At 36.9% G+C, this 19,239-nt stretch overlaps 1 long non-coding RNA gene across 1 annotated transcript in view; it reads left to right on the top strand.

Annotated features, from left to right (window-relative positions):
* Positions 1–9,107: 9,107 nt before the first annotated feature.
* LOC116089113 overlaps positions 9,108–19,239 on the top strand; it is a 21,322-nt gene continuing 11,190 nt past the window's right edge. Inside the window, exons 1-4 of the long non-coding RNA XR_004118160.1 lie at positions 9,108–9,331; positions 9,434–9,587; positions 15,028–15,147; positions 15,786–15,844. This is a non-coding gene — a long non-coding RNA (uncharacterized LOC116089113). The remainder of the gene's footprint in view (positions 9,332–9,433; positions 9,588–15,027; positions 15,148–15,785; positions 15,845–19,239) is intronic.

The raw sequence follows: 19,239 nt of genomic DNA, 5'->3' as shown, positions 1-19,239 counted from the left end.
GTCTCTCGTGAGTCATGGGATGGTCACGTCATCCCGAGACTTGAGTAAGGATCTCCCTAGCTCTGGGGGTCTTTCAGCATCTTTGCATTCATTTAGGTATAAGGGTTGACATGTTGGTGTTTGAAAATATATACTTTTTTAGGAGAGAAGAGTAAAACCTAGTGATTAGAAGTAGTACAAATGATTACATTCTACAATTTGTTTTATTAATATTTTAATAGGAAAAATATAATTGTACTGAGGTATAATATGGCCCTTTGATATATGTAATCGAAATGGAAATTTTAAATAAAGTCAATTAACATATCTATTTACTGTTCTGGATATTTTAAATATGTTATTATTGATTATCTTCAAATCTTTACTTTCATTTTTAATTAAGTGTATATATTTATATAATACATATTACCATATATTAATAAATTGTCATATGCTGTTTAAGCTTACTGATAACTGGCTTTGGAACAGGATGGGCATTCCCATATCAGATCAAGCATGTTGTCCCAAAGTATTCTCCAAGAACTCTGGTCTGGAAGTGAGTTGAAACCCTATCTTGTCACAAGGAGAAAGAAGACCAAAATTTCCTTACTCTTGAAAACAGAAAGGTAAATTATTCTAATCAAAATACTGTGCCCTGGAGAACACTTGGAAGGTAAATAAAACATAGTACTATGTTGACCTTCCTAAAACATAAGAATCAGGTAGTATTTATCTCAAATTTTAAAATGCCTGTTGTGATGTTGTCACACTTAGAAATATCTCTAATGATTCCAGTTGTGGCTGGCCTTTTCCACATGACTTTTTCAGTTGTTCTCATTGGATGATGTAAGTGCCTGATCTGATGTTCTGCTAATCTATCTGCTACGTGTTATCTTGTTCCTTTATGCTTATTTACTTTGTACTAATACACCTCTCATTCATAATTGAAAAGATAACTATTATGAATTATTCTCCATATATAAAATTTATTTTTTTAAATACTGGAGATTGAACCTACCAAGACCTCATGGATGCTAGGCAAGTACTGCTAAGCTTCATCCCCTAGCCTCTCTTACAGATTTTTATTTTGAGATAGTCAAAGTTGCCCAATCTGTAGTTGAACTGACAGCAGTTCAAGTATCACAGGCAGGCATTGAACTTGTGATGTTTCTGCAAGAGCTTTCCAATTAGCCAAATTTTAAAACAGGTTATTTCTACTTTAAAATTCAACTACAATTGACTGTCAATACTAAAATCATTCATTATTTCCACAAATATTTATGAATCATTGAATGCAAACCTCATATGATATCAAATTTTAATACCTATTAAGAACTTAGAGTTATCTAAATTGTCTCATGTGAATATAGATATAGATTGTGATAATATTAATTCTTAAAGCCTGAGGCTTTTAGCCTTAAATATTAGTTTAATCATGAAACACTGATTAAATAATTAAACATTTAGTAACTAATTAAAATCCATGGCTTCAGTTTTAATGTAAGCCATTCTTGCATACATAGCTTAATATTGGCCAATGCCCATATATGAGCATGGTATTTTCCAGCCTCCTTACAATTTGGTCTGTCAGTAAATTTCAGGGAGAACCTGTATACCTCATTTAATAGAACATATCAGATAAGAGCATACATTTTATTTTATCCTTCACCTAAAAATGAAATTTAAATCTAGTGAAGGGTAGAAGAAAAGAGCATTTAGTAGAAATATATAGTGTATAAGCTTTTACTTAAAGGGCATGGAAAATATTCTCTGAAATGAGACGAGAATGTAGGCAGGCTAGTTCCAGGACCGGCTGACCAACCACAAAGTGAATGACAATGCCGATGATAAAACCACATTCTTGAGAATAATGAGTATGCAGGATGTTTTCCTCATGACCCTGACTAAATCATGGGTTGGGTCCCTCTGAAATTTTCCACTGTTTTTATGTTATATTTCCTTGGTTATCCCCTCATTACCCTGGTTTGTGTTTTTTTTTTTCCATTAAATACCCTATACTTCTTGTGCTCTGCATCAAACTCCTGTGCCCCTAAGTAAACCTCATGTGTTTGCAGCAAGATCGGTCTCTTGTAAGTTATTGGGTGATCATGTCGTCCCGAGACTTGAGTGAGGGTCTCCCTAGCTCTGGGGGTCTTTCACTAGCAATAATATTATATAGGTATTCCAGATTCTGATGACACTCTTTTAGAAGTTGGCACTTATTTATAGGTTTATTAGTGATAATATATTTTTAAAAATTCTTTATTAGAACTTTTGCTATGTAAGACTCAGCAGCACGAATATGGCCTCAGGCTGGTCCTCTGCTGAGAGGCAATTGTTCTCACTGTCAGAGCAACATAGCTAAAGATGGAATTGTGGTTTTCCTAATGATGGAATTCTCAAGTCATTTTTGGTTTTATCTATTACCACCTGTACTTTCCTACTCTTACCAGGAATAAACATGAAATAAAAGTTCTGAAAGATATAATTTCTCCATGAGAATGGATGGCCAACAAGAAGAAGCATGTGTGTTGCCCATGTCATTCCCAGCTCCTTTAGTCTCAGATATAGAAAGTTTCATCATAACAGGAACACATGGGCTTCTTGAGATGTTGTGTCATGAGCTGTTCTCAGACTAAGCCAGCCATAGCTTTGCCTGTTTCCAGAGAATAAGTGCACTATTAAGTCACCCTCATCCTTCAAGTTGGTTCTTGATGTAGGCTGAAAGACCCCCAGAACTGGGGAGATCCTTACTCAAGTCTCGGAATGACGCAACCACCCAATGACTCACGAGAGACCGAACTTGCTTTGAGATAGGCCAGTACCGGGGTCGATCTCGTGACCATGCTGGCCAGGAGTTCGACCGCGAACACAAGAAATGAGAGGTATTTAAAGGTAAAAATCACAAGCTGGGGGCGGGGAGAGGTTTACCAAGGAAACATAACATAAAAACAGTGGAAAATTTTAGAGGGACACAGCCCAAGGTATTCAGTTAGGGAGAGGAACATATTCATTCTAGGAATGTAATCTTCATCTACTGGTAGACAGGATGGAGAGTCTCATAAACCAGTAGACCTTCATTCCTAGTTCCGCCCTCATTGTGGATCATTCAGGAGGGGCAGGTATCGGGAACCAGAGCCCTGAGGCTCTGAGTTAGCCAAGTTCCTGGAACTACCTACTTCACATTTTTGGCTTGATACAGAGGTTTCCCATGCCCCCTTTTAGGTAAAGGTTACACATTATACATACATTTCTATTAAATGCCCTCATTTTAAATTCTAAGATTCTCCAGCCTTTCAAGACCACATGTGGACAGTGTATTTTCTTCCTTGAATGGATGAATATGATACTTAATATATAATGAAATTTATAATCCCTTATGATCCAAATCAGCAATGGAATACTAATGAATATTTGTAACCTCCCTCAGCCAAAAGCTGGATGAATCAGACCTCACCTTACCACAAAGCAGCCATCCCACCAGAGGTGAGGCTTCCTGAGATAAACAAACCTTTTTTGTTCTGCTACTTCCCTGCCTCTCTTGAAGTTCCTGCTAGGAGCCACCACCTGCTGAGTTCCTGAGTACTTTCACCTGGCGAGTTTCTGCTAGCAAATAGATGCTAATTTGGCCACAAGATCCTGGCTTACTGGGGGAAGGGTTTTACCTGCCTACTTAATTCACAGGTTCAAAATCCACATTGGACTCTGATCAGAACTTTTGAGTCAGTCCCATTATTCTTCTCACTGTCCAACTCCTCTGTCTTCCCAGGCCCCTTTCTTTTCTTCCAGAGACCCGGTTTGTAGCCACTGTCGGCTGCAACAAATATTAGCAGGGGATTTACATGCAATATGAGAATTCGTTTAGTATATTTTCTTGATCTATAAATTATTATAAAATTATAGATTATTATTTTTTTTTTTTACTGTAAAAATTGCTAACATAAAATTTAGTGGCTTCAAATCTGTTTATTATGTAGGTGTCTCTGGGCCAGAATCATGGCAGATTAGCTGAGTCCTTAGACTATTCCAGGGAATATAAGAATGCCAGAGTCAGGAGATACTCCAAAGTCAAGTCACTCCGGGGAATATGTTTCTCATTGGAGGCTGGTCATAGACACTCTATTTAAGACAGCTCATAACATGACTAGTTCCCTCTATTATACTGCTATGAGAGAAGAAAGAGCAACACACACAGACACACACACAGAAAGAGAGAGAGAGAGAGAGAGAGAGAGAGAGAGGGAGGGAGGAAGAATAACTGGAAAAAAAAACTGCACCAAATAGTCATAAAATCATTGTACTTTATACAGTTTAAATATGCCCTGATAAACAGGTTTGCGATAAACAGGTTTGCTTCAGTTTTAAGGTTACAGTTTGGGGCATAAGTTATTATCAAATATCTGTTTCCTAGAAATTTGAAAGAAGACAGAGAAGGCTTTGATAAATTTATTCTTTTTTTTTTTTTTTTTTTAACAGAAGCCAGAACTTGGATGTGGTAAAGGGAATATGAAAAGCAACATGTATATTTAGGAGAGGTTTGGACCAGAGGACATCATTTCTATTCTGATAGTGCACATTAAGAAAATTTCAATGATTCCTCAGCACAGTATCCATTTTATTTTTTTTCTAAGAAGACAGTGGTTAGAAGTGGGCAAAAACTGGAGTGAACTAAGAGAGGATGTAAACCAACTTTAGTTTTCTGAGTAGACTTGGTGGCACAGAACTAAAAAAACAAATGGTTTTATAGACACAAGTGATGTCACTGGAGAGGTCTTAAAAAGAAAACCAAGTTGGAGAGCTTCCACATTCCACAAGGAATCCAGCCCAGGGGGAGATGTGATTCAACTCAGAAAAGCTAGACTTGGTAATCTGTTGGGTAAAGGCAGGTAAGTAGTGGCTGAACTGCAGACAGTGGAGAGTAGCCATTATGGATCCTGACCCCAAGAAGAACAGAGTCAGCAGCTGAAAAGGAGGATATTATGCAACAGAAGACAGACATTTCGTCAGACTTGGGGTTCACTGTATTAAAATTTAAGAGTAGAAGTTTGGGAATCTAGAAGCCAACATCACTTAGCAATAAAAGCTAAAAATCAAAGCAAAGGATAGTAGAAAGGAGAAAGGTATTCTCAGTACAAACTTATTACATTTCCTGATAATGAAGAAATAGAGCATACTTAATTTATTTGTAAACTCAATTAATGTGATATCTATTTAGGTTAAATCACCTTATTTGGCAACAAAAAAATTGACAGATGGCTTATGCAAAAAACTGACAGATTAATAAAATATGACAGATGGCTTATAGACACAGAAACATCAATTTCTTTGTACAGTTTAAAATTTACACAAAACATCTGTAGATAGTAATGAGTCTGACAATTTTCTCATTTTGTGACAGTGAGGTTTAAAATACATCATCGAGCATGCATTTTGTTAATGAAATTGTCTGACTCAGTCATTAAAGCAAACTTTTCATTTTCAAATGTTACATTCACACTTGTTAATCTGCTGCTTTATTTATTTCAGTCTCCGAGGTATAATTAGTCTGCATCAATCTGCGAGGCATAGAAATGGCCCTTTTTTTGGAGCTATCAGAATCTGAGTTTTTCAGTTTCCCCTGGATGGTCTTCAGTTTCCAATTTGCTATTTTGAATTGATTGACAAAATTGCATGTTCTTACTGTCCATTTTGTGGTGTTTTGAAGCAGACACATATTGTACAATAGTTGAATTTATCTAATTAACACATACATTTACCTCATGGGGTTATTATTTATCTTTTTGTAGTGAAACAGAAAGCATACATGAATTGCATTTTTTAAAGAATAGCATATACCATCTTCTTAGGATTTGGCCAGTTGGTGCTAACAGGGTTCAGAATCTCCATAGTTCTTTGCTCCTATTGCTTTTAGCCTTTTCATTTACCCCATCTTCCTTCATCTCTACCTCCTTACCAACCTGCAGAACATCTCTTTATCAGGGACCACTCAGCTACCACACTTACCTGGGACTAGGGGACTATAGGCTTAGATTTTTCAAAACTACTTTAATTGTGGTTCTTTAACACTTCAACCTCCCTAATACCCACCAGAAGTATAAGAAAAGTTAATAGGAAATAGAGGGCTAGAAATAGTTCATTGGGGAGATTCCAATCTTCTCCATCAGCAGTCTAGTCCACTAGCAAAACACCAAACACAAATTAGTAGCTGTATTACAGTCTACCAGGCAAACATTAAACATGAATCAGAAACAATGGCTTGATAAAGAAGAAACCACAAGGCTCTGTTGATGAGCATGAGTCTTCAGAAGCAGCAAGAAGCAGCCAGGATACCACCAGAAGTTCTGTGATAGAAATGATGTCACAAAGTTATGACTAGTGAAGATCAGTGAAGAAAGCAAGGTGAACCAATGCAAAAGTGATGTCATTGAAGACAAGCCTCAGTGAAGACAAGCCTCAGTGAAGTCTAATAATGACCAGAGGAGTAGCAACATGGATCAATGCAATAGCATCATCCACAATCTGTTGGGTTATACTTATAGTCTTTCAAAACATGACATATCCTCTCTAGTGTCCACTCCTGAAAATGTCTCATGCCCTTTCACCAGGCACCTTCCAGCAAAACACCAGGTGTCTATTCTAAGCAAAACATTCTCTCACATCTGCTTTAGTGAAACATCCTACATAAGACAGTTTCTAGAAAAACATCACATGACACAACTGAGTCTGCAACAAAACCAGAAATTGCCACTTCATAAGTCCTCATAGCTGTCCCACTTAGCTAAGACCCAGAGTGGCAAATAGTGACCAGAGGACAGATCATGCAACCAACAAATGTGATGCCAGATATCTACACCAAATTCAAACTACAATGACATAGAGATTTCATCTCACTCCAATCAGAATGGAGACTACTGAGAGAAAATGTTCACCAGGTTGTGGGGAAAGCAGAAACCACATTGTCTGTCATTGCAAATCAGAGTAGCCACTCTGGAAATTACTGTGAGGAATCTTCAAAAAGCTAAAAATAAATCTGCCATAAGACTGGCTATGCACTTTGTGGCATATACACAAAGATGTAGAGATCCCACGACATGGACAATTGTTCACTGATACTCACTGTCAAGTTCTTAACTAAGCCAGGAAATGGAAATAGTCCAAATGTGCTTCAGACAATGAATAGATAATGAAAATGTGGATCATTTTTCTCAATGGAATAGTATTCAGCTCTAAAGAAAATTGGATGTAAATGGAGAGAAAAACTTCACATCCTCTCTCATGTGTGGTTTCTAGCTCCAAATCTCTACATGTGAATACTTAATCTGTAGTACCTTCAGAAGCCAAGAAAAGAAAAAGGGGAATCTCAGAAGTGGGGAGTAGGGGTAGATAGCAGAATAAAAGCTACACAAGAAAAAAATGACAAAATGTGGGGGGGTGAGAGTTCAGTGGTAGAGGGGAAGGGAGAACAATGTTGAAGGAGAAAGATGGAGGAGGGAAGAGAAACATGAATGATGTTAGAAATAGCCAAAGGTAGTCAATTGTTTTATAACTACCTACAGTTACTACCTTACAGTTATAAATAATATATATAAGAGTATGTATATTCACATAAATATATGTCATATATAAGTATTATTTTGTATATGTATATATATATACATATACATATATATATGTATATATATATATACACATATATATATATATATATATATATATTGGTTATATGAGAAACTTCCTTTGTAGTTATTGGTTAAGGAAGTCTAAGACAATAACAAAACCATATAGGATATTTTTTTACCATATTTTTATTAGATATTTTCTTTATTTACGTGTCATATGATTTCTCCTTTCCCAGTTTCCCCTCCAAAAAAAAAAACCCAAAAAAACAAAAACAAAAACAAAAAAAGCAAAAAACAACAAGAACAAACCCCTGTTGCCTCCCTCCTCTCCCTGCTTGCCACCCCACACTCTCCCACTTATTAGCCCTGGCATTCACCTACACTGGGGCACAGAACCTTCACAGGGCCAAAGGCCTCTCCTCCCATTGATGATTGACTTTGCAATCCTATTTATAATGCTCTTGGTTATGTCCAAAGAGATAAATGTAAATCCCTATTATTAAAGATACCACATTGTTTGGAGACAATTCTTGGAGGATTGTAGTTGTATTTGACCCAAAACTTCCCTCCCTGAGAGCTAGCTTTTGTATGTATAATATCTATATAAGTATAATATCTATATATAAAGCTAACTATATATGTATGATATCTACATGTATCTATCTATATATCCATTCATATATATTCAATATATTCATATATATTCATTCATATATGTATCCAATATATTCATTCATTCATATACACACATACACACACACACACACACACACACTAATTCCACATAGGATACAAATTTTCTATACAGAAAAATTATACTTTCATGATATGTAATTATAGTATCTTCTTATTTTAGGGATCACTTTTGTATTGATTGGCATGACATCATAATATTTTCATGCTGCCCTTGGAACTGTGATATTTATAGCAATGACATTGAAAGACCCCCAGAACTGGGGAGAGCCTTATTCATGTCTCGGGATGACGCGACCACCCAATGACTCACGAGAGACCGAACTTGCTGTAATCACATGAGGTTTATTCCAGATCTGGGGTCGAACTCATAGCCTGGCAGGCCAGAGGGGTTCGACCACAAGCACAAGGAGTAAGTGGTATTTAAAGGAAAAAACCACAAACTAGGGGGGTGAAGGGGTTACCAGGGAAACATAACAAGGGAACAATGGAAAATTCTAAAGGAACCCACTACCTGGCTGAGTCAGGTCACAAGGAAGTCATCCTGCACACTCATTGTCTAGAGGAATGTGGTTTGGTCAACGCTATCTTCTTAATGGCTGACTGCTCCTAGGACTAATTAGATGACCAATATCCTGTGGTTTGGTCAATGCTATCTTCTCAATGGGTGACGGTTGTCCTGTTCCTTATTCTGGGCCATGTAATCTTCTTAATAGCTGACCACTATCCTGTTCCTGGAACTGACCAGTCCACATTCCTGGCTCACAGAGACTTCCTATGCCTTCTTTAAGTAAAGGTTACATATTATACATACATTTCTATTAACTGCCCTCATTCTAAGATTCTCCAGTCTTTCAACATCTCTGCACAGCTCTTCCATTTTGAAAAACATACATTCCATGTATTCCAGTCACTGTTGTCTCTCTGAAACTCAGAATCTCTCTCCCTAAATCAAATTGATCTCATCTCTCTACTTGGCTCCTCCTGTTATAATCTTGAACGTTGCGTGGCTTCAGAAGGACTACACCAGGCCATGTAAGGTCTGTTGAGAGAGGGGCAAGTTGATGGTTGAAAGAGAAAGGGGAAGAGAGAGAGATAGAACAGGGGGACCTTTCTCTATATGGGTGATGTTGTAATTACAGGTAAAGGTGGCCGGTGAACCAAGTGGATTCTGGGAATATGGTGGCTATTGCCTTGGCAACAGGTGATTGGATCCAGCCTATGTGATGTCATGGGTTTCAGAGGTCCTGATACCAACACCTTTGCCCTTTTTCAGGCACAGGATGACTTCCTTAGGTGGGTATATGTTTCTTTGATAAATACCTTCTGGACTCAGAAGGCCATTTCCTTTATTCCCCTGTATTTATATACTTTATAACATCTTGCAGTGCCTTCATACTTGGAACTAAATCCATACCTTCACTTCACCTTGGCTGGATACAGAAGTAATATCAATGAAGTATGATCTCAGTGCAGATTGAAACAGTAGCCAAAAATCTTTACAAACAGAGCAAGAGAGCCTAGGCCATTTTACAAAAAGTTCAAAGTGGGTGGATATTATACTTTGATAAATTATTCTACTCCAGAAATGGGTTTATAGAGGCTGTGCTAGAGCATGAAGATGAAAAGGAAACCAAATGATTGATTCTTTAAAGCTATAATTTTATTTCACAAAAAAAGCAAGTGAGCTAATAAGTTCAGCACACCTGGAAATGTAACAAGTAAGGCCCAGATCATCAGGGGTTTCAAAAACCCTGCCAAGGCTGTTAATATCATCTTAATGATAATGTGAGACATCAATTTTTGTAAAGAATGGTAAAATAAGAATACCTTGAAACAAATATATTAAATGCATACATGCAGAGTTCATAGTATATATAATTTAAATACAGAATGTAATCAATTATGTAGGTGAGAGGGGAAACAGAGTATGATCACAATGGATTGTAGAAAAGTATATATAGCTGCCGTTTGACAGTCTGAAGAGATGGATTCACTTCAATGAATTCGAGACAAGGGAACAAGGAGAGGGCAAAAAAAGGAGGATCTATAATTCTATTAATGATCTCACCATCCTAAAATACAATAGTGTTTGCTAAGGTAGATCAAGGGGTTTGCAGCCCCATAAGAGGAACAACACCATGAACCAACCACTATCCCCAGGGCTCTCAAGAACTAAATCACCAACCAAAGAATACACATGGAGGGTCCTGTGGCTCCAGCCTCATCTTTAGCAAAGAATGGCCTTGTTGGTCATCAATGGGAGGAAAGGCCGTTAGTCTTGTGAAAGCTCTATGCCCCAGTGTGGGGAATACCAGGGCCAGGAAGCAGGAGTGGATGGGTTGGTAAGCAGGGAGAACAGGGAGGGGATAGGATGTTTTCAGAGGGGAAACCAGGAAAGGGGATAACATTTGAAATGTAAATAAAGAAAATATCTGATGAAAAATAAAAAATAAATTAAAAAAAAAGAAGCAAGTTGAGTTTTCCACACAATGATGTTTAGATAGCTTTAGGCTACCCAAGCTCTGTATCCACTGGAGATGTTGATATGAACTTTACTATGAGTGGAAGTATCAAAATAGATTCTATTGTGATAGTGATCAAATCTGAAGAGAAGGATGACTCTACTTAGGACAAGTAATAAGAGCAAGCCTACAGAATGTCTGATTTCTAAATCTATGAACCTGAACTAGCCGGGCAGCCCAAGAAAGGCAGCTCATTGCTATTGAGTGGCCCAGAACTGCGAATGTGTTCTTAAATTGTTTGGTTTGTAAATTTTCAGCTGAATGATGGAATTGAAGACCATAGTAGACTTCTATGAAGATGAATTTGAAAGAGACATAAACCTGGCAATAGTGACAAGCTGTATGCCAGGAGCCAAAAATGCAAGTCTGTGAAATTAGGAAAACAAGAAGTAAATAATTTCTCAAGATGCACTGTTAGCATTTTTGAAAGCACTGACTTTATTTTCTATTCCAAAAACATATTAGAATAGAAAGTTACAGAAAAAAGAAAAATATAGAAATGTCTTCTAGAATTCAACCCAATGGATTACAGCAGGAACAAATTGTTCTTAACATGAATAGCGAAAATAAGTCTTATATTACATAAAACCTAACGAAATCTTTGTTAGCCAGTATCAATATCTGATCTTCCTCCCTTGCTTGCTTGTGTGGTTCCTTCCTTCCTTCCTTCCTTCCTTCCTTCCTTCCTTCCTTCCTTCCTTCCTTCCTTCCTTCTTTCCTTCCTTCCTTCCTTCCTTCTTCCCTTCCTTCCTTCCTTCCTTCCTTCTTCCCTTCCTTCCTTCCTTCCTTCCTTCTTCCCTTCCTTCCTTCCTTCTTTCCTTCCCTCTTTCCTTCCCTTCTTCCTTCTCTCCTTTTCTTGCTTTTTCTCTACCTCTTTTTTGAGGTTGTGGGCAGAAATTAGTTACTTTCTGACATCCAAAAGCTCATTATGAATCTATAGTTACATTACGGTCCTGAACCCAATGATGAATTTGCAACACATCAATGTGAAAAGGAACAGATTCATTTAATGCAACTACTTTCTAATAAAGTACATTCATGGGGGGCTTAACAATGGCCATAGTATTTATGTTCATACTTGCTGTTTAATTTTTGCATTGAGCATAGTTATTGGTTTATTCCTTCAGAAAAATCATCTGTACACTGATAGTACCCAGGCTTCTGATTGTCCTGCCTCTAGCAAAACAAAGCCCTCCAAAAACACTTACATTCCACCTCTGTTGTTTTCAAGCTCTGATAGAAGTACACAATGGAGTACTACTCAGCTATTTTGAATTTATGAAATTGTTAGGGAAATGGATGGATCTGGAGAATATCATCCTGAGTGAGGTAACCCAATCACAAAAGAAGACATATGGTATGCACTCTCTCATAAGTGGATATTAGCCCAGAAGCTCAGAATACCCAAAATACAATCCACACACCACAAGAAACTCAAGAAGAAGGAAGACCAAAGTGTGGATAATTCATTCCTTCTTAGAAGGGGGAACAAAATACCAATGGAAGAAGTTGCAGAGACAAACTATGGAGGAAAGACTAAAAGAAGGACAATCCAGATACTGTTCCACTTCAGAATACTTCCCATATTCAATCATCAAACCCAGACACTATTGTGGATGCCAGCAAGTGCTGGCTGACAGGAGCCTGATATAGCTATCTTCTGAGAGGCTCTAACAGTGCTGGACTAATACAGAAACAGAGGCTCACAGCCGCCCATTGGAGTGAGCCCAGGGTCCCCATTGAAGGAGCTAGAGAAAGGACCCAAGGAGCTGAAGGGTTTGCAGGCCCTTAGGACAAACAACAATATGAACTAACTAGAACCCTCAGACCTCCTAGGGACTAAACCACCAACCAAAGAGTACACATGGTGGGACTCATGGCTCCAGCAGCATATGTAGCAGAGGATGGCCAAGTCATTCATCAATGGGAAGAGAGGCCCTTGATCCTGAGAAAGTTTATGCGGCAGTGTAGGGGAATGCCAGGTTCAGGGAGTGGGAGAGGGTGAGTTGGTGAGCAGAGGGAGAGGCGAAGGAACAGGTTTTGTTTTTTTTGTTTTGTTTTGTTTTGTTTTTTGTTTTTTATTTTTCCAGAGGGGAAACTGGGAGAGGAGATATCATTTGAAATGTAAATAAAGAAAATATCTAATAAAAAAGAAAAATTTTTTCTTCTGTGACTTGAAAAAAAAAGGAAGTACTTCCCTCTGAAGAAAAGCCACATCTTACAATGCACTGATTTCAGTGGTCTTCTTGCCAATGGCTGGCACTTCCTTTCTCTGAATTATAGGACAATGATTAATTCTCTGTTGCATGAAACTCCTCCAATGGTGACAACAGAAAGCAAAGGTAGTCTGATTTTCAGTCTCTGAATAGTATGAACTCTGTGTGTCATCATTATCATGGCCTGCTAGGACTTGTTTTACATCATTATCTACATCCTCCTTATGTTGTTTAGTAAAGTAACTCAGGGCTGGGGACATAGTTCAGAATTAAGAAGACTCAATCCTCCCCTAGAGGACCTGAGTTTTGTTCTGAGCAACTGTGGCAATGGTTGACAACTGTAACTCAAGCTCTAGAGAATTTAATACCTTCTTCTGGCTGCTGTGTATGTGTGTGTGTGTGTGTGTGTGTGTGTGTTAACTTCACACACCTGGCATACACTCATACAGATAAATACCAAAATAAAAGTAAATATTTTAAAAACCTGTTATTCTTTCAAAACTATAGCTTCTGCCATTGAAAATTGTACTTCCAGAATTACTTCCTGCTCTGTACATTAAAATTTATATTTAAAATCAAAGAAAGATGGTGGGGAGCCACATCTGCCACCATATATATATATATATATATATATATATATGGTATATATATATATATATTGAACACCTGGTCTCCAGCCAGAGCAGAGAGCATTGATAATCAAGCCCTTAGTTGGAAAAGCTGAGTGCCTCAGTTTGTGATGCAAGCTGGCATGATTTTCCCGCAGCCTATTATGCTTTGCCACGTAGCTGATACTGATTGGGACCAGGGAAAGTATTTAACCCGTGAGGGCTGAGGGCTAGGGGGATTAGTAAGAAGAAGTAAAAATGAAGGTTCATGATTAAACTGCTTGGAGAAGAGCTCGTTGTTGCCTCCTTATTTCCGCTGGACGGAGGGGCAGCAACAAGGGCTGGGGGCTGGAGATAATTAGGAGTAAGTATGTAGGGAATAGAAGTAAGGTTTAAGGATAGAAGTAAGATGTAAGGATAGAAGTAAGATGTATGTAAGAATAGGAATAGAAGTAAGATGTAGGGAATAGGAGTAAGTAAGAAGAAAGTAGTAAGATGTAAGTAGTAAGATGTAAGAAGTAAGATAGAAATAAGTAAGATGTAAGAAGCAAGATTACAAGGTTCCTGATTAAACTGTTTGGAGAAGAGCTCATTGTTGCCTCCTTATTTCCGCTGGACGGAGGGGCGGTAACAAAAGATGCCTGTAACTTCTTTGTTTCTTCCCTCCATTTCTTCATAAGTAGAAAGACAATCTCAAAATCAATGAGTAGAGTGCAGGAGAGCAATGGGAATTTTAGGGATTCAGTTGATTTCCAAGATACCATTCTCACTATTATACTAGTGGGAATAGTATATTATATTAGTTATGTTATATATTATGTATATATACTATCTATTGTTATAATAATAGTATTATAGAGTAGAAACTGACACGTGACTTTAAATCTTGTCTTTTATATTTTGATATCATGTTTGATGTATTTGACTATCTAATAGTGTAAGCTCTTTGTCCATTGTGTGTATTATATATTCTTGATGTTTTATGGAGATGGAATATTTTTATTACAAGTTAGAAATGTTTTACTACATAAAGTTTACTTCTACTTATTATTAAAAACTATAAATGTATTGCTTACAAAGATATTGTTTACTTACTATTTTAGTAAATCAGCAAGCATCATTAAATTCTGACTTTTTAAATTCAGTTTAAAAGACTAAAGTACTCCACTGTAGTATCAAAAATGCTTTAATTAGTCATGTATATTTTCAATGTCTCTCCAAACTCGAGATCCCTTGTGCTCTTTCTTGTTTGTATTTTTTATAAATCTATATTATGTACTTCTCTCAGCATTTACCACGATTTATGTCATAATCTACATTTGAAATCTACTAAAAAAAAATCATCCAACACAGAAAAATTACCTAATGTCTTTCTATTCTGTTTCAGGAGGACTAAGACACCATTGCGATATTGACCATATCCCCCTGTCTCTATGGGATTCATTTCCTTTTCACCAGTCTGCTGAATATCTAAAACACACACCTGTGCATTTATTTTATAGAGAATGTAAGTACTCTCTACCTGTCAAGGATTTAACTTCAAAAGCTCTATAACTAACAAGAAAGCACTCAAAAGCTCAGCGTAAAGAAAGAGAGTTAGTGGACATTCAGTTCACGCTTCCAGTCATAAAGCAGAAATGATGTGCAATTTATTCATTCTTTGAGTAATTTAAAATCTGCCCCTCAAATGAGATAGATCATCAAAAATCTTCATATCTGAGTCCCTTTACTTTGATTCTTCCCTACTTTTATATGTGTATTTTAATGCTTTGATACTATGCTACCAACCTGTTTCTGTGCTACCAACTCAGACTAAAGTGCAGCCAATGCAGTCTTATCAAAAATGTCACTAGCTTTATTTACCAAGTTCAGAGTTAAGAGTCTCTAGAAAATCTTGCTTTTATGTTACAAAATCGAAAATTTAAGACTTATGTGTATGTATGTGACCATGAATTGAAGAGTATATATAATATGTGAGAGTGCATGTTCCTATCTATCTATCTGTCTGTCTATCTATCTATCTATCTGTGTGTGTGTGCATAGTATAAAATCACATTTGATCTACCACTAACAATCATATATTCTAATCAAAATAATATTTTACATGTTTTAATATCTTGTTTCACTTTAATTTTCCATTTATAGGCTTATTTTTAGTGTAACTCACTTCTACATAATTCATGTTTTTGTTGAACAAAAAAGAGGTAAGTATATTTTTTTCTAAAATTTAATTTCAAATAACCAAAATTATAATTTATCAGTCCCCTCTTCTACATGTTCAAGGGAGTGTCACTGCTGTAAGACATTAAGAATCAAAGGATAAGGGAGGGTTGGAAGGAATGTGACTAGAATTATCATGTACACAGTTGAAATAGTCAAAGCGAAAGTCAGTTTTTTAAAGCTAGGGTAAAAAATTCTCTAAGACATACTAGACTCTATATATAAAAATTCATGAAAAAAGAAATAATCAATAAATTATGTGGGATTTTGACATATATAGTTTTACTGATGTTGACTATGCTAAAATTCTTCTTGAAGTATTGTAGCAGTCTGATGGAACTAAATTCCAGTTCATGCTAGCCAATGCTAGCCAACAGTGTTTTCCTCGATTCTTCTGTATGCTTTATTGTGAATGATGGAGGTTCTGTAACTGTTCAAAATCATCTTGACTTTCTATTTGTGATTACTATGGTTTTAGAGAAAATAGTTCCAATAATTTTATAACAAAAAAGTTGAATTATTCGATTTTTGCCCATGATTTCCTTAGTGAAACACCACCAAATTGTTTACATGGTCTTCTCCTACTGTGGTGTGACTTTTCTTGGGGGAACATCAGCAAACATCCCTTCCCTCCACATGTAAAACAGACAACAGGACTGAAGAACAATTCTCATCAAGTCTCTCTTATTTAACCAATGAGTACACAGGCATTTTCTTTCTTTTTTTTTTAATTAGATATTATCTTTATTTACATTTCAAATAATATATCCTCTCCTGGTTTCCCCTCTGGAAAACAACAACAACAAAAACCTGTTCCCTCCCCCATCCCTCTTCTCACCAACCCACCCTCTCTTGCTTACTGGCTCTGGCATTCCCCTACAATGGGGAATAGAACCTTCACAGGACCAAGGGGCCTCTCCTCCCATTAATGACTGACTAGGCCATCCTCTACTATACATATGCTGCTGGAGCAATGAGTCCCACCACGTATACTCTGTGGTTGGTGGTTTAGTCCCTGGGAGCTCTGACGGTACTAGTTAGTTCATATTGTTGTTTGTCCTAAGGGCCTGCAAACCCTTCAGCTTCTTGGGTCCTTTCTCTAGCTCCTTCACTGGGGACCCTGTGCTCAGTCCAATGGATAGCTGTGAGCCTCTATTTCTGTATTAGTCGGGCACTGTCAGAGCCTCTCAGGAGATAGCTATATCAGGCTCCTGTCAGCCAGCACTTGTGGGCATCCACAATAGTGTCTGGGTTTGATGACTGAATATGGGAAGGATTCCCAGATGGAGGAGTCTCTGGATTGCCCATCTTTCAGTCTCTGCTCCATAGTTTGTTTCTGTAACTCCTTCCATGGGTATTTTTTCCCCCTTCTAAGAAAGGACGAAGTATCCACACTTTGGTCTTCCTTCTTCTTGAGTTTCTTGTGGTTTGTGGATTGTATTTGGGGTATTCTGAGCTTCTGGGCTAATATCCACTTATCAGAGAGTGCATACCATGTTTATTCTTCTGTGATTGGGTTACCTCACACAGGATGATATTCTCCAGATACATCCATTTCCCTAAGAATTTCATGAATTCATTGTTTTCAATAGCTAAGTAGTACTCCATTCCTGAACAGAACACCAATAGCTTATGCTCTAAGGTCAAGAATCGACAAGTGGGACCTCATAAAATTACAAAGATTCTGTAAGGCAAAAGACACTGTCAATAGGACAAAATAGCAACCAATAGATTGGGAAAAGATCTTTACAATCCTATATCTGATAGAGGGCTAATATCCAATATATACCAAGAACTCAAGAAGTTAGATTCCTGAGAATCAAATAACTCTATTAAAAATGGGGTACAGAGCTAAACAAAGAATTCTCAACTGAGGAATACTAAATGGCTGAGAAGCACCTAAAGAAATGTTCCACATCCTTACTCACCAGGGAAATGCAAATCAAAACAACCATGAGATTCCACCTCACACCAGTCAGAATTGCTAAGATCAAAAACTCCGGTGACAGCAGAAGCTGGCAAGGTTGTGTATAAAGAGGAACACTCCTTCATTGCTATTTGGATTGCAAGCTGGTATAACCACTCTGGAAATCAGTTTGGCAGTTAGTCAGGAAATTGGACATAGTTCTACCTGAGGATCCAACTATACTTACTACTCCTGGGCATATACCCAGAAAATGCTCTAACATGTAATAAGGACACATGTTCCACTATGTTCATAGCAGCCTTATTTATCATAGCCAGAAACTGGAAACAACCCAAATGTCCCTCAACAGAGGAGTGGATACAGGAAATGTGGTATACAGACATTTTCATCTTAAATTTCTCATGATATAAGGTTGTAAATGTGCGAAAACCTTGATAAAATAAAACTGGGAATTGTTTTTTGAACAAATAAAATGCAGTAGTTCTGAAAGTCAGCAGCATGGATACTGTGGATGAAATATCTGAAAAGGGAAAGCTAATTTTATCACTGTCTATAAATTCTGTCAGCCTAGGACAATGATATGGGTAATAAAACATTATGATTGAGATACAAGCTATTCACCCACATGGGGAAGAACTAGATTTCTTTTCACCCACATTTTGCGTTTGGTTACTGAGCATGTATCATGAGGGTATTTTCATGTACGAAAAGAGTCATCACAGGTGAATACAAAATATCAGCAGAAATTATAACACTTGTAATTATTTTCAGGGTATCATGACTTGGATCAAAGCTGCTAGGCTAATTTTTTAAATACACATAAGTGAAATAAATTAGTTGTTAAGTCACTTGTATCATCGTGGTAAGTTAAAGTCCACTGCAGGCCTTTGCAGTTCCTCTCTATCCAGTGGTCTTTGTGAGATTTTTGATGTACTCTGTTTTAAACCAATTAAGAGCAAAGGGGAAAATATAAAATCATAATACTAGTTCTTGAAAGGGAGACTTTTATTCTGTTTCTATGAAAAGAGGATCTAAACATAAAACAGAATAGTGATGGAAAAATGATATTAAAACTATTTTTAATCACAGTGAATTCCAAAAAACAAAACAAAACAAAACAAAAACAAAAAACAAAAAACCTAAAGAAAAGAAAAACTCATGAGTTTTCATGAGAATGGGTTACTTTCCAGGATAAGGCTTTTAACCTACATAGGTAGCATCATTAGTACCTGTTATCTTTTAGATTTAGATGGATGTGGTCAACAGAGAGCTCAGGGAAGATGCCAATGATTTCATAGCACCACCTTCTTCACTTGAGACCAGACAAGTATCTCTCTTTTTTTTTATTTTATTTATTTTTTATTTTTTATTTTTTTTATTATTATTTTTTATTAGATATTTTCTTTATGTACATGTAAATTTCTCCCTTCCCAGTTTCCCCTCTAAAAAACA

Source organism: Mastomys coucha, unplaced genomic scaffold (assembly GCF_008632895.1).
Source record: "Mastomys coucha isolate ucsf_1 unplaced genomic scaffold, UCSF_Mcou_1 pScaffold14, whole genome shotgun sequence".
NCBI lineage: Eukaryota > Metazoa > Chordata > Mammalia > Rodentia > Muridae > Mastomys > Mastomys coucha.
Note: the sequence above shows the minus strand (reverse complement) of the source record. Positions and strands in the feature narration are given on the sequence as shown.